The 16,095-nt window shown below is 42.9% G+C and overlaps 1 protein-coding gene across 4 annotated transcripts in view; it reads right to left on the reverse strand.

Annotated features, from left to right (window-relative positions):
- The window catches only part of Tln2 (talin 2), a 420,162-nt gene that overhangs the window by 304,190 nt on the left and 99,877 nt on the right, over window positions 1–16,095 (reverse strand). Inside the window, exon 1 of one of the 4 annotated variants that reach the window (XM_035443790.1) lies at window positions 7,288–7,306. The exons of the other annotated variants lie outside the window; for them this stretch is intronic. The gene's annotated coding sequence lies outside the window, so the exon portion shown is untranslated. Of the gene's footprint in view, window positions 1–7,287; window positions 7,307–16,095 lie in introns of those variants that run through there. 4 annotated transcript variants of the gene reach the window in all.

Below are 16,095 nucleotides of genomic sequence, written 5' to 3' on the forward strand. Positions count from 1 at the left end.
ATTTTTCAAGTAAAAACATGAAACCTACAATTTTATTACAAACAAAGACTTCAACCTTTACTGCAATTTTCTGTTAATAGTGGCTCAGATTCATTTGTAAAAAGAAAAGGGGGGCACAGAATAAAGGAAGAGGAATGAGTCTAAGGATGGACAGGCAGACAGAGGTTAACAGATGAAATGTGGCTAAGAGTGTAACCCAGTAGTCCAATGCTTCCCTAGTGTGTATGAAGTCCTGGCTTCAGTCTCCTACACTGACATTAAAAGGGGGAAGAGGACTATGGGGTGCAAGATGGGAGAACAGGCGGGCTTCATACTGCACCATCTGCACTGAAACCTTATGAACTCAGCTGGTAAAGGCACCTGCTACCAAGCCTGAGTATTCAATTCCCTGAATCCACATGGTGGAAGAAGAGAACTGACTCCTAGAAGTTGTCATCTGACCTTGCATGAACTATTTCAAGGAGATATGGATAACTGTTTACTCACCCCTGGTGGGGAACTGATAACAGACCAAAAGAGAAGATACCATCACAGTTGAAGTTGGTGTACTAATGAGTTTACTGGAGTTACTTATAAGAGTATGAATACGAATCAGGAACAACACGAAGGGAGCTACATCAGCAAAAGCCCCCTCTCCCCAGAATGGATGATGACTCACAAAATTTTGAAACCCTGGAGCTTTCAAAAGGCCACAGCTCCCCTCTCCTCTCATAACTCATTGCTTACATAATCTTAGAGAAGGGGCCTCATGAATTTCAGGGACTTCCTGAGATTTGTGAGTTGCTTACTGAGTTTGTTAGGTTTTTGAAAGATGTATTTATTTATTAGGTATACAGTGTTCTACCTGCATGTCTGCCTGCAGGCCAGAAGAGGGCTCTAGATCTCATTACAGATGGTTGTGAGTCATGTTGTTGCTGGGAATTGAACTCAGGACCTCTGGAAGAACAGCCAGTGCTTTGAGCCTCTGAGCCATCCCTCCAGCCCCTGTTGTTTTGTTTTAAAGAAAGGCTTTCACTATGCCCTGGGTATACCGCTCTGTAACTCACTATGGCTTCTGCCTCCCATGTGCTGCAATTAAAGGTGTGTACATCTACTTTGAGTCTTAAGGAGCCTCTCACTAGAACTTTCTGAATCTTCATTATTTTCCCTCCAAAAAGGAATGTTTCATTTTACAGGAACTTGCTAAACAACACCTCTCCATGTATGATTTGGAAAGGGCACAAGCAAATAAATACTACACACACACACACACACACACACACACACACACACACACACACACACACACACACACACAATGTACCTTAAAAATAAAAAGAAACTTATGAACTCATTAACTGAATCCACCCACCTTCAATGAAGGAAATGAGTACCCACACCAGGAAGGAATAGGGGGCTCTCTACAGCCTCATACTAACGTCACACTACAGAAATACCACTACATGGACCACCACCACCCCTTCCCCTTCAAATTCAACCTGGAACTCTGCAATAAAGCTCTGGACCAAATTTACCAAAACACAAGTCTTCATCATGGCTTGCATGAAAACCTACAGTAACTCATAAAGAAAACTGTTCAAAACAAAAACAAATCTTTCCATAAAAATGGGATGTGAGACAAGCTGTTATGGAGACTGTGCAGCATCCAGCAGTGGGTACAGCTTTGACCGATCACCTGCCTCCCAGAACTACTGTCCAATTAAGCTGCATGGGCCGAGACTGGCAATACTTAAAGCAGAGACACATCAGGGCTTTAGCCATGACAGAAAAGCCATGTGATAGGACTCTCAGGGTTGTGGCGGCTGTCTAGAAGTAGGTGTGCACCCAAAGATGAAATCAAAGCACCTGAGACAATGAGGTGACTACCAAGACATAAAGTGAATCCCTTCCCTCGTCTGCCAGATAAATTCTGTCTTACTTGTAGTAGAAACAAATTCCCCGTGAAGTTCAGAATTCTTCATGTAGAACAACAAAACTCCAAACTAGCTATCGGCGGAATGTAGCTAGGAACCAAAATAACCTGGTAACCCCCATGGAATGCAGAGATGAACTCAGAAGGGCAGGATACCATGTGTCTTCTGCACAGGAGAGGGCAGAAATTCATAGGGCTCTAGAGCCATTCTGGTGGCACTAGCCCTGACAATAAATGTGAGTGTTTCTAGCATTCTTTTGATATCCTCAATCAGTAAAGAATTTCAGACAAGATAAAACACATAGGTGGCAAGAGATCCCACCCAGCCAGGCTCTGTAACCCTGAAATTTACATCTCCATCTTCAGGAAGAAATGGCTGCATCTGAGAATCTGTGAGGTGTCAGCATCAGATGAGCTGGATTTGAAGATCTCTCTTCATGCCTGACTGACAACTCCTTAGAGTCAGGACCACATCACCCTAGAGCTATCCTTCTTTACCCAAGAATGTGAGTAAGCATGGGTGTGTGGAAGGCTGAGGTCTATCTCAGGGTCTGTCTGTCTCTACCTTTCTAGAGGTAGGATTACAAGCATGTGCCATGACACCCAGATTTATGTGTAGATTCTGAGGATCAAACTCGGGTCCTCATACTTCCATGGCAAACACTTCAGCAATGAAGCTATCTTCTTAGCCCTTCTACATGGATCTTGTTTGAAAAGGAGTGTGAGGGCTGGGTTGCAATGAGGCATGTATGGAAGGGGCATGGCATCCAACATGACTTATATGGGACTAGCTACACACACACACACACACACACACACACACACACACACACACACACACACACACACACACAGAGGAAAGGTCAGGGATGCCTGACAAAGCAATACCAAGCATTCTGTGAAGTTACTTTAGACTTTGCAGGCTATCCACTGCAAATTCTTATCCACAGGAGTCTGACATGAAGAACATTTAAGAACATGACACATTTAAGAACAAAAATAAGTAAATAAAAATCCAACTATGTACACAAAGCAGTTAAAACTGAATGGCCATCGCAGATGCAGCACACTGGTCTCTTCTGTTGCACTATTTACTAAGGGGAACACCAATTAAAGGCGATTTTTCATATATAAACAACATCGCACCAAACCTTCTAGCATGCATACCGCATGGGGCTATGCACATCACACAGTTTACAAAACTTGACAAACAGTGCGATGTGTGGAAACCCTGCTGCAAAGACAAGAAGAAAGAAAAGCTTCAATTCCTGCCTGTATGAACTAGAAAGCAAGACACAGTTCTTAGCCTGAGAGACAAACAGACACTCAGACTTCCAAACAGAGTTATATTTCACTGCTACAATGGAGGAAGTTTTATGATGATCTTTTTTACACACCAGTGTCATAATAAACACATTTATATACACAATACATCCATTTCCGCTGTGTGAGGTATACACAGTGGATTTGGATTGCTATGCTGCAGTGAAAATAAATTAGCATTACAAACAATAAAGTTAGAACTTCCTGAAATAACACTAAGCTGATGGTTAGCAAGAGCTAAAGTTAAATTACCTTAGAGGAGATTAAAATTATGCTGAGGAGGAGCTAGAGAGATGGCTCAGTGACTAAGAGTACTAGCTGCCCTTGCAGAGGACCCAGGTTCAGTTCCCAGCACCTACAACCATCTATGATAACTCTAGATCCAGGGGGAACCAATGACCTCTTCTTACCTTTAAGGGAACTAGGCATGCACATGCTGCACAGACATATATGAAAGCAACACACCACATAATAAAATTATATAATAGCCGGGTGGTGGTGGCGCATGCCTTTAATCCAAGCACTTGGGAGGGAGAGGTAGACGGATCTCTGTGAGTTCGAGACCAGCCTGGTCTACAACAGCTAGTTCCAGGACAGCCTCCAAAGCTACAGAGAAACCCTGTCTCGAAAAAGAAAAAAAAATTATATAATATATATTATGTATTTACACTATATCTTATTTCTATATGTATAAATTATATATAAACATATATATGGAAACAATTTGGGCCAGGTATCCACTGAATAGATTTACAAAGAAGAACCTCCCAAAAATCAGAAATAGAAATAAGCACCTAGTATTAATATGGCCTTAGATCTTCCATTGTTTAGCAGTTTCATTTGACAGATTAGGAATGGAGCTTGAGAGTAGTTCAAACTCACATGTATTTTCTTTCATACACAGATTTTGTCTCCTTCCCCAAAGACTCTAAACTAATACTCCTCTTCTCGTCAGTGTCCATGAATTATGTAAGAAAAATAGCATCTTGCATATTTGTTAACTGGCCTGGCAGAAATGAAGTTATTCCAAAGAGGCACTTGTGTGTCATAATCTACGTAACTATTAAAACAATAAAGCTCAAGAAATTCAAACTCTCACAGGAATCTTGTGCTGGGAGGACTTGCCTCCAGGAAAGAGATGACACAGTTCAGACAACTTATCAGAACACCTTGCAAGCTGAGACTGAAGCCCAGACAATAACCAAGCGTGGACAGGGCCATACATTGACCGCAACTGCTCAGATGTGCAAAGCCCTGACCTTTTGTGGGATATTTGTACACTGTGTGAAGATGTATTGCTGTGTAGCTAGGCAGGAGGTAAAGCAGAACTTCAAGTGGCAAGGCATAGATTAATAGAAATGGGTCAATTTAAGTTATAAGAACTAGTTACAAACAAGCATAAGCTATAGGCCAAGCTTTCATAATTAATAAGAAGTCTCCATGTCAATATTTGGGGGTTGATAACCCAAATGGTCCAACAAGAAACCTGGTTACGCTGACCCTCTATTTAAACTTCAGTCTGTGGATGAGGCAGTGGCTCAGTTGTTACGAGCATGTACTGCTCTTTCAGAGGATCCAAGTTCTAGTCCTAGAACCCATATCAGGTGACTCAAAACCATCAGTAACCCCAGGTCCAGAGGGATCCAATGCCTCAGACTTCCAAAGGCACCTACCTGCACTGAAGTGTACATACCACGCACATACATACATACATACATACATACATACATACATACATACATACATTAATAAGAAATAAGTCTTTGAACATTAATCTCACTTCAGGACATTAAAGATGGACTTTGGGGATGGGGGATCACTGGGTCTCTTTGTCCCTCTTCCTAGAGTGGCTAAACTGAATAAATCTTCTTTCTGTGTCTTTCACTGTAAATTTGACTTTTCAGAGGTGGGGGCTGAAGCCATCTCCTTGGAGTACATGCAGACTGAGGTCCCCAACTTCAGTAACATATCCACTTTCTTCTGGGAAAGTCTCGATCCCCAATCTGTTCATTCCACATCCCAGCAGAAAAAGAGGAGGTGCTAGCTATTTTGAATCTGCACTTCAGGCCTGCAGAGGGGTCACATACAACTCACAACTTGCTGGGTCTTTAACACTCCAATTACAATCCCAGCCTGAGACAAAATGCATTTCCATTCTACACAATGAACCCAGCATTTGTCTCTCCTCTGCTGTCAAAAGTCAAGGCTCAGTAAGTCCGAAATCTCTTCCATGGCTGAAGGTCAGATAATGGATATACACAGATGAGCACACTGACTTAATTACCTCCCCCAATTAAATAAGCTCATCCACCTAACAAACTTTGTAAGATCTGTCAGAGTAAAAAGCCAACCCAATGCCTTCTTCCAAACACACCAAATATACTTTTCAAGCGATTTTTCTTGAAAACACTATACATTTGGATTTCCCCGTTTCCAGAACAGAGGAAGTTTTGTGGTGATTTCTATTTCATAATGCTGGGGCATGCTGCAACCAGGCAAGATCACAGTGTATACAAAATTTTGTTCTCAAAGAGGACCACATCCAGAAAATCCATTCCAACAAGACAGTGGGGATGATGTGTATGGACAAGGCCAGTTACCTTTGAGAAACACTGAGGCAGGGGAGATTAAGGGCTCTGCTGGTAAGGCACCAGCCACATATGCATGATGTCTGAGTTTGTGAGCCATGTATATGTCTACCTGTAATCCCAGTAGTTCAGATCAAAAACATGCAATCCCTGGAGAAAGGTGGCTACTGAGACTGGCAAAATGGGCAAATCTTATGTTTAAGTGAGAGGCTCCATCTCAATAAATAAGGTGGGGTCTACAGAGACTGCCCCACAGTTAAAAGTCTGTGCTGCTGTTCCAGAGGACCAAGAGTTGGGCTCTCAGCAACCACAATAGAAAGAAAGCTCATAACCACCTGAAACTCTACCTCCAGGAGACCTAACCCCTCCAGCCTCCATTGGCACCTACACTCAGGTACATGTACACACACACACACACACACACACACACACAGAGAGAGAGAGAGAGAGAGAGAGAGAGAGAGAGAGAGAGAGAGAGAGAGAGGTCTGAGAGAGAGATAATTCTTAAAAATAAAATAAAGGAGAAAGCAATCACAAAAGAATACCAACCTCTGGCCTCTCACACATGCACACACCACACACACACACACACACACACACACACACGGGCAGATAATGACAAGATAATTATGTGTGCTGTCACACAATAGAGTGCAGAGACAAGTTCAGTTACAGCAAAGGGAACATTGGGGTTTCTGTCTGTGCTCTAACAACATTCTCTGCCCCTAGTAAAGATAGAAATCAGTGAAATGGAGCCAGGGTTGTAACTCTGACAGACATGGCTCCAGGCCCTCATCCCTACATAGCCTGCAGCTAAGTGATGCTGGCAGGACCATAAGCACCTATTCAACACCATAGGCACAGTGAACTGTCCCTAGCCCCCCGAGGGGAGTGCAGAGGAGGATAAGAAATGGTATTTATTCAGGGTTCCTTGTGTGCTAGACACTCTGCCAGACCCTTTGGAGTCTGCCAAACTTTATTCTAACACTCACCCAACACAGGAGGAATGACAGATTATCTCACAGGTGTGACTAAGTGTAGGCTAAGTGACTTGTCTAAGAGCACAGAGCTCAAGGGCAGAACCAAAAACAAAACAAAACAAAAATCAACACCTGGGTCTCCTTCCACTGCCCCCGAGAGTACAGGAGGATGGCAGAAGCCCTGCATTTACAATAGGGTAAGAAGATGGGAAGGAACACTGTGGCCACAGGACCACCCAGAAAATCTCAAACGGTAAAAAGCGTACAGGCATATCCTCTCACTTGGCAGATGGGCAGAGGGTTCACAGAAAGGAATCTCTGATAGATTCTGGCTTTTAAGCCACCATGGTGGGTAACCAGCAGAAAAGTCCACCAAAACACAAACAAAAACCCATCACGGCAAAGGCCCAGGTCCTATAAAGCAAGTAATGGGGCATCTTGGCAGGAAAACATGTAACTGATGAGGCCGGGGAGTAGAACTTACGTCATGGATGTATGAAGGATTCAGAATGACCTCATGCATTTGTATTCCATCCATTCAGGAGGAAAGGGTTTTAGGGGCCCTCAAAGCTGGAAAAACAGCTGGAGCAAGGTACAGAGCATGGGAGGCCTTCTGCAGCAGATGCAGGTGGGATGTAAAAAACTGGGATGTTGAGCAATTAGAGGCTGGGACACCAACCAAAGCCATCTAGGAGGAATTAAGAGCCTTAAATTAGGACTTAGAAGAGGAAGCCTGGAATGACTCAGTGACTTTGTGACTATGGATGGTCGATGGAAGGTGAGGCCGTCAGTTGGGCAGACCAGGAGAATGGGAACAGATGTTCTCAATCCATACAGGAGAAGCAGGCCCAAACATACGCTGAGGTGCAGTGCAGCCCTGAGGATCTTCCTAGAATGGTTTTTCCTTCCAAGAAACAGATGCAGTCAACAAATCACATCAAATGCTCCATAATTCAGTGACTTGACGCAATGCAAGGGGAACTCAGGAATCTTCAACAGTTGCTCTGTTCCAACCTAATAGCATTACAGAACTCCAAACTAGTCAAGAGAACAATGAAAATGTACACTGTGAAAAGGACCTTAAGCAAATACCATCTATGTTATTTATCTTGTGTGTATGTATACATGTGGGATATATACGTCAGTGCACGTGTTTCTACAAGTGAATGTGGACATGGACACAGCACATGTGTGGAGGTCAGGGGGCAATCTTCCTCTTCTACTTTGTTTAGAAGGAGGTCTTTATTTCTTGCTGCTTGTAGCTATTCTACCTGGGGGAGAGGGGGAGTTCTACTGTCTCTACCGCTGATCTCCCTGTAGGATCGAGCACTCAGATTATAGATGCACACTATCATACCTAGCTTTACACCAGTTCTGGGGATCCAAGCACAGTTCCCCACATTTGTTAGCACTGAAACATCTCCCCAGTCTACCATACATTTATTTTAAGTTGGGGGCGGGGGAGTCTTTGTTTATTTTGTTTTTAAGACAGGATCTCATATATCCTAGGCTGGCCTTCAAGTTAATGTTTAGCTGACCTCAACCTTGAGTTCCTAACCATTCTGCTTCCATCTCCCAAGTGTTGGGATTACACACAGTATCGCCATGCTCCGTTCATGTGGAACGGAGTAATTCTTATTTTCCCATTCGCTCTCCAATTTCAGAACATTTCTCAACATGAAAAACAAACTCCATCAGAGAGCCCTGAATTTTCTTTTAATCATGTTCACAGGGTCACTGATAATAAGTACTAGTTATGAGCAGTGTTGTCATGCCCCCAGCAGTCTAGTTAAACCTTAATACAACGGCAGGAAACAGGACCACAAACAGAACAGCAAGAGCCAGGGTGAGCCAGAGTCTAGGCCAGCCAACCAGCCTGGCAATCCAGATCTGTAGGAACAGGACTCTGGATCAGTAGCTGAGAGTAACATCTTGATTCACGGGCAGAGAGAGAGAATTGGGCCTAGCAAGGGCTTTTGATACTTCAAAGCCCACCCCTAGTGACACACTCCCCACTCCAACAAGGCTGCAATTCTGAATCCTTCTAATCCTTTCAAATGGTGCCACTCCCTGGTGACTAAGAATCAAGTACATTCATTCATCTCTAGCAAATGCTCTACTTAAGCCTAGGGAGTTACCATAGGGCACAGCTTCTTAACCTGTGGGGCATGTGCAACTCAATGTGGAACCCATAAAAAAAGAAATCTGTCAAAAGTGAAAGGTGTGTATGGGACTGGAGATGTGGGTCAGCAGTTAGGAGTATTTGCTGCTCTTGAAGAATATCAAGAGTTCTGTTCCCAGCACCCACACCGGATGGCTCCCAAGCATTTGTAATTCCAGCTCCAGATGATCTGATACTCTCTCCTGACTTCCTTGAGCAGGTGCTACACATACACAGACCCAGACAGGCACACACACAATAACCAGATAACTAACTGGATAAATAAATCTTAATTTAAGTTTATGAATTCAAAGTGACCAAAACTTAATTCAAAATCAAACAAACAATGGATATGAGGTGTCGCTGGCAGCACTTGCCTGGGTTACATTGCAGCTTCTCAGCAACGTTGGTTCTGGACATACCATACCCACTTTGCACTGGGGATGCCATCAATGCCACCCAATACCAATGTATACTACCACAAGCTCCTTAGCGCAGATTAGAGACTCTTCAGTGTTGTGAACGTCAGCAGGTTACTGTAAGTGTAGCTTTCTGAGCCCATAGAAACATACATAGAAACTAAAGGCCTCATACTTGTACAGTGTCATTCCTTGGTATGTGTCATATTAGTTTACTCTGAACGTGCTCATGATGGAATGTTTGGTTTCTAAAATTGCTGTTTGAGTAGATGACTTGAGTTCCATAAAAAAAAAAAAAAGTATTCAATGAATTTCAGTTTTGAAGTAGGATAAAATTTCCAGCAATTTCTGAAAATACTTTAAACATACTTCAGCCACTTTGTACCTGGTATTTATGGAAATGAGCATCCTCAGTATAGACAATTATAAAATCAAAATAGCAAACAACTCTGAAAAAGTGGTGAAGACCTTCTCAGTCCTGACCTATAAAATATTCAACAAATCATTCAATTCTTTATACAGAAACCAAATAAAAACATCCATCTCACTGTGAAAATTTGCTTCTGTCTTACTAACTACATGAATAACAAAAAACATTTCAAAACAAATTTTGTAATAGCGTATCTTTTATACATCTATATTTCTTGAGTTAAAAGGGTTATGAGCAGGGAAATTTAAGACAACCTGTTATAAAGTATTTACATGGAATCTTATGAGAGGTTCCTTCATCCAAATACATTATTAGCATACATATATAAAACATACATATTTATTCAAATATTTACAGCAAAAAAGTGGTCATTTTACCATTGACTAAATGTAAATAATCTGCCTGTTTAAAAAAAATTATTCAGGAGCTGGAGAAATGACTCAGAGGTTAAGAGCACTGACCACTACTGCAGCGGAGCCAGGTTCAGTTCCCAGGATCACACAACAGCTCACAACTATCTGTACCTCCAATTCCAAGGGAACTGACAGCTTCTTCAGGCCTCCATGGGCACTGCATGCATATGGTATACAGACATACGAGCAGGCAAGATATGCACATAAAATAACAAATCATTTTTTAAAATATAGCTAGTATTAAGCCAGGTGTAGGGGCGCACACCTTTAATCCCAGCACCTGAGAGGTAGAGGCAGGCAGATCTCTGAGTTAACCCCAGCCTGGTTTACATACTGGGTTCCAGGACAGCCAGAATTATATAGTGAGACCCTGCCTCAAGAGAAAACATAAAGCTGGGCAGTGGTAGCGCATGCCTTTAATCCCAGCACTCAGAAGGCAGAGGAAGGTGGATCTCCATGAGTTCAAGACCTGCCTGGCCTACAGAGTGAGTTCCAAGACAAGCTCCAAAGCTACACAGAGAAACCCTGTCTCAAAAAAACCAAGAAAGAAAGTAAAGTATTTAAAATGCTATAGAATATAGAAGATTTAAGAATTAAGAATCCCATGTTCTGCTAATTGAGCTATCAGGCATCCCAAGTATTTTGAATTGAATCACAAATTTGCTTTTCAGGTGTGATATGCGGTTTTGGGCCCATCATTTTAGAGTAACACATCCACGTATCTTCCACAGAAGACAAAAGAGCATCGCTGTGCCAGGAACAGCTTGTTAAAGACATCTGTGCCTCCCCTGCCTGATACTGCTCCATCCTTGGAAGACAACTCAATTGCTTACTAAGCATGCCATATTTTATTATGCTTCAATTACACAGTTCCTCTGATCAACCATGTTAGCATTTAATTACCATGCAATTAATTCAGGGCACTAACACAAACTCATGGGTGTTTCCACTTTAGCCACAGAAATCATCAAACAGTTGACCCAAAGCCTGCCCAAATTTACCCCAGCCTGACTGTACTCTGCCTCACAGAACTGGCCTGCTCTGTGCCTGAAAATTCCTTTCAACACAAAGTGTCTAACATCAGCCAGAACTGCCAAAGAAGGACCAGTGCTGAAACTGAGGGCTCTCAGCAACTATGGTGGGAGAACAGTAATTCAGGCATCAGTGGGATGAGGTGTGTGCAGACTCTAATATTCCGAGGTAAACCACGCTTTTTGTATTTAGGCATTTGTGCTGGCCTGCCTTTGGAGTTCTGACAAGATACGCCTTCAGCTGCTGCCACTAAGAGCACCACCTGTGCCTATTCATTATGTTCCCTTTAAAAGGGCCCTGCCTACCTCCCATCCCTCTCTTTTTCTTTCTTTCCTTATTTCTGTCTATCTGCCCCCCTTTCCTCTCTTTCCTCTTTCCCACTGCTCCTGTCCCTAGAGGCTGGACTCCCCCCTCCCCTTTCCCCTTTTTACGAGCCTTTTTCCTTAATAAAATCTCCTCTGCTTAAATTCTGTTGCATGGTGTCTTTCTCTTGAGCCGCTTTTTTAAAATTAGAGCACCCACTTTTGATAAATAACGGCTCATATAACTTAGTCCTTAATTATCCAGCCTGAAAACAATTCCAAATCATTATTCCATTGAAAAACAATCACTTCAACACCTAAAAATTAATAAGGATAACATCTTTCAATAAAAAGAAAGCTTCTGGAAGTATTTATCTTTTTAAAAACCCTAGGATTAAAGAGATATCTCAGCTGTAAAGAGTGCTAGCTACTCTTCCAGAGGATCTGAGTTCAGTTTCCAGTACCCATACCACAGCTCACAACCAACTCCCAGGAACTGGAGTTACAGGAACTTCCTCTTCTGGCCAGCACAGATACATGGTGCAGGCTTCCATGCAGGCAAAACACTCATGCACATAAAATAAAAAAAAAAGCAAATAATTTGTTTTAATTATCCTGGGCTAGGGAGATGGCTTAGTGAGTTAGAGGAGCTGCATGTGCAAGCATGAGGACCTGAGAAAAAGCCAGGTATAACTGGGCAGCGGTGGCACATGCCTTTACTCCCAGCACTTGGGAGGCAGAGGCAGGCAGATCTCTGTGAGTTCGAGACCAGCCTGGTCTACAAAAGCTAGTTCCAGGACAGGCTCCAAAGCCACAGAGAAACCCTGTCTCAAAAAAATGAAGGAGGAGGAGGAGGAAGGGAGAAGGAAGGAAGGAAGAAGGTGTGCCTATAACCCCAGTAATGGGGGTAAAAAAGATGGCTCAGCAGGTAAAGGCACTTACCACTAAGCCTAGTGAGCTCCACCACTGGGTCCTATATGTTAGAGGGAGAGAACCAACTTGTGCAAATTGTTCTCTGACCTTAACATGTGTGCTGTGTGTGTATGAACAATCCTTCTCCTGATGTTTCATACCAATTCTTGGATCAGCCCCCTGGAAATCCTAGGCTAAATTGTTTTAGGTTCCTCTCTATTTTATCTGTTCACTGGAGCTTAGCAATTGTCTTTAGGTTTAAAAAGTAGACATATTTAATTGTTTCCCACCAGTAAATAAAAACACGTCACCACACATATGCTAAGAAGATGAATACATATACCAAAAAAAAAAAAAAAAGAATATGCAAAGGGGTGCAGAAGGGAAACTGTACTGCCTTTATACAATTTCTAGGAAGACTAAGACCCATTTGCCACCACATTGTTCCCACAAGACTGGAAAGGCTGTACCTTACACTCTGTAACAAGAGTGGAATCGGCTGTTTTTTACTTTCAACTCGAGTGGTTATTTATAACTACAAGGTCTGCTTCTGCTGTCAAAGTGTGTGAGGCCCTGGGGAAGGTCATCCAGAGTGGTGCTTGTTTCAAACATGTTGGCAGTGGAGAATTCCCCAACTTGGGCTGGGGTGGAGGGGACTGTTGTAGAAACATGCCATAGGGTCTCCTGGCAGGAGGGCTCTCATCTTTGCTAGGTAAAGTACAGTTCCTGGGGCTCTAATGCTAGTCTGCAATGGGTGTCTTTTGTAGTAACACACTTGCTCAGTAAACAAGTGCTGAGCCCCTTTTATCTGCAAGGCACCATGGGAGTGTGCACGCTTCCTCAGCTCGTTCAGGTTTCATCAGAAACGGGAAAGAGCGAGGTACAGGGCCTGGAAACACATTCCTACAACACACACAAATAAAGGCAGAGGATAGAGAGATGCCTTTCTCTTGGTGTATTCTACTTAGTGAGGTTGTGCTAGACTTTAGAAAAAGAGACAAGAGACCATATCTTAAGAACCTCCATATCCATGATGCAGAGCCCATTAGGGTCAGATCTTCATGGTTCTTGTTCGTTGTGTTTCCTGCATCTAGACCTGCCAAGAAGCCAACACTCACTACGTATCTATCTATCTCATGAAAATAGTGGAGCAAACAACCATCTTAGACTGGACCATCAGAGACATCCCAGACCCCAGACCTTCTTTGACTACCACCACTCTGATACTGGATGTTATTTCTTTACTTTGGTCCCTGCGTAGACACCAATGAACCCATAACAGAGTACATGGGAAGGAAAGACTGACATCACACTTCACAAACATCTATTGTCTATGTATAAAACACACACAGACCCAGCAGTGCAGTTCTCAGACTTTTAAGAACTCCAGCCTGGGGCCACCAGGCAGATGACAGGGCTCTATCCTTCACCCCAACCCCAACTGTGATAGGGGTCAGGGGGTGCAAAACACTTCCTGTGGATAGAAATTGGATCCAGGTGGGAATTCCAGAAGATTGGCTAGCAGAAGGATTCTGTGCTTATTAACATGATGCTAAAGGGTTGTATGGAGGACAAGACTTCAAAATGCAATTAAGTCAGATTAAAGATCATTTTTGTGTATGGATGAACATAGTGTACCAACTAAGGCAGTGGTTCTCAACCTGTGGGTCACAACCTCTTTGAGGTCAAATGATCCTTTCACAGGGGTCACCCAAGACCATCGGAAAACACAGATATTTACATTCACAATTCATAACAGTAGCAAAATTACAGATAAGAAATGGTAACAAAATAATTTTATGAGGGGGTCATTACAACATAAGGAACTGTTTTAAAGGGCTGAAGCATTAGGAAAGTTGAGAAGCTAAGGTATAGATTAACTTATTGAGTAAGGGAAGGGAAAGAAAACAGAATGGGAGAACCAACTTACCTCCTTTAGAGAAGGCCAGGTAGCCACAGAATCAAGTTTGGGGTTTTGCTTCCTAATGTTATTACTCAATAAAGAGGACAGTGGGGTGACATTCAGAAAATAAAATATGGAAAAGTGAGGAAAAAGTCGGGTGTGGTAGCACACAGCTATAATCTCAGAGCTGGGGAGGATGAGACATGAATATCACCTTGGGTTATTGTTGGGCCGACCATGGTGCCTTGCAGATAGAAGGGACTCAGCAGATGTTTACTAAGCAAGTCCATAACTACAGAAGCTGGGCTTTGCATACTAATATTAGAGCCCCAGGAACTGTACTTTACCTAGCAAAGATGAGAGCCCTCCTGCCAGGAGACCCTTTGTCATCTCTCTGAGTTGTGAGTCAACCTGGGCTACATAGCATGTCTTTGTCTCAAACAAGCAAAGCAATAGAACACTTAACTACTTCCTCCTTACTTTATGAGTATTCTAATGCGCTGCAGCAGCAGAGAATTTTTTAAAGCATTTGGATGCACCTGGGGGTGGGGATCACAGAAGCCAACAAGAGGCATGGGATTCCCTAGGAGCTGGAATTACATGCATTTGTAAGCTGCCTGATGTGGGTGCTGAAAACTGAACTCGGGCCCTCTGATGCACTACAAGCACTCTTAACTTTAAGTCTGATTTGCCCTTGGTCTACTCTTTCATGTGATGCAACCTCCAGATCAGGCTTCATCTTTTCTGCATCGATGCACAACTGTCCTAACATAACACACTGAGAATCCCACCCTTCTCCTCACTGGCTGATACTGACTGCTTTGATGAAGAACTATCAACTACAAAGAGTGGGCTGCATTTCCAGACACTCTAGTCAGTTCCAAAGACCAAATGTGTCTATCTTTACACCACTATCTTGATCTCTGGAGCTGTAAAGAAAAGCTCTTCAACTTGTTATCCGTAATTGTTGAAGCTTCCCTGAGTCCTTTGCATTCACATGTAATGTAACCGTAGGATCGACTTATTGATGTCTTCCAGACAAGTGTAAACAAGAAAACATCACTTCTGTGATTCTGGAATGTACTGACCCTGAAGATTGATTTGTGGACAAAACATCCTAGCATCACCAAGTCTTCCAATCCATAAATACAGCATCTCTCATTTAAAGGTTCTATACTAATTAAACAGAAACAGTAACAGAGCTACCTTATGTGTCATGAAAGAGAAAATTGCCTATCTCTGTCAAATAATTTATAGCTTTCTACAGTCATTTCACAAATCTTATTATGTGAAACAGATTTCAACTGATGTGGAAAAAGGAAGGTTGAAAACACACAGCTCAACAGGCATGCATGCAACCTAAACTCTTTCCTCTAACTCAGGTCCCATCATTTTTGATCCTGTGAGGCTCATGGAGAACTAAGGATCCAGTAGGCTGAGGGGAGAGACAACAGCTGGAAAAGAGATAAGACTTCAGCTACGTGACAGACACCTTGCATGCAGCTTCCAAGTTTCCGAGCAAGCCTATGTGAGAAGCAGGAGGAGAAGGAATGAGTGACTGGAGAGAGAAAAATAAATTCAGACCTGGAGAAAAATCCCTCTGGAAAAGCACTAGCTGGAGCTAGGCCAGGGGAAGTGGTGGGGCAGCTCTTTGGAGCACAGCTGAGAGCACACACCTGGCTGCAAAGCCTCCTGGGAGGGTCCCAAGCGGAAAGGCTGA

The sequence above is a fragment of the Cricetulus griseus genome, chromosome 4 (assembly GCF_003668045.3).
Source record: "Cricetulus griseus strain 17A/GY chromosome 4, alternate assembly CriGri-PICRH-1.0, whole genome shotgun sequence".
Classification (NCBI taxonomy): domain Eukaryota; kingdom Metazoa; phylum Chordata; class Mammalia; order Rodentia; family Cricetidae; genus Cricetulus; species Cricetulus griseus.